Source organism: Penaeus monodon, chromosome 31 (genome assembly GCF_015228065.2).
Source record: "Penaeus monodon isolate SGIC_2016 chromosome 31, NSTDA_Pmon_1, whole genome shotgun sequence".
Lineage (NCBI taxonomy): Eukaryota > Metazoa > Arthropoda > Malacostraca > Decapoda > Penaeidae > Penaeus > Penaeus monodon.
This window is the reverse complement of record NC_051416.1, coordinates 33,274,312-33,274,754: the sequence shown is the minus strand read 5'-3', so window position 1 is coordinate 33,274,754 and position 443 is coordinate 33,274,312. Positions and strand designations below refer to the sequence as shown.

General features: G+C 35.9%; 2 protein-coding genes across 3 annotated transcripts in view; both read right to left on the bottom strand.

Annotated features, from left to right (window-relative positions):
* Positions 1-443, bottom strand: part of LOC119593192 (high-affinity lysophosphatidic acid receptor-like) — a 25,010-nt gene that overhangs the window by 11,323 nt on the left and 13,244 nt on the right. The gene's annotated exons all lie outside the window — the stretch shown is intronic.
* Positions 1-443, bottom strand: part of LOC119593193 — a gene marked incomplete in the record, with an annotated part of 7,349 nt that overhangs the window by 2,878 nt on the left and 4,028 nt on the right.

Here is a 443-nt window from a genome sequence, read left to right as displayed (position 1 = left end):
GTGAAAAACGGTTTGTCCTTAGCAACAGCACTGAAAGAGATCGCAGAAGTAACAACAGAAAGAGCTGCATAAGTAGCAAGAGTAAGCAATAGCAATTCTACTGAGTCAGTACAAGTGACTACAAATAGCAACAGTATTAGAAATACATGTACAGTAGTACAAGTAACAGGATGATATAGCAGTTACATAAAAGCAGTGCTATATTCGATCATTAAGTGAAATAAAAGTGTAATGAAGTACAGAGAAAATTCGCAGTTTGGACATTTGTAACAAAAAAGCGCGCTGTAAAAATAACTCTCATTGTAAGCTTTCTGGCGTTTTGGCCGCAATCACGAGGTCTACTCTTTGTTTTAGTTTGTTTCCTATCGCTGTTATCTCACTCTCGTTCATTAGTTATTAATTAAAGAAGAACGTTAGTAAAGTGTTTGATCACTTTCTGAAGG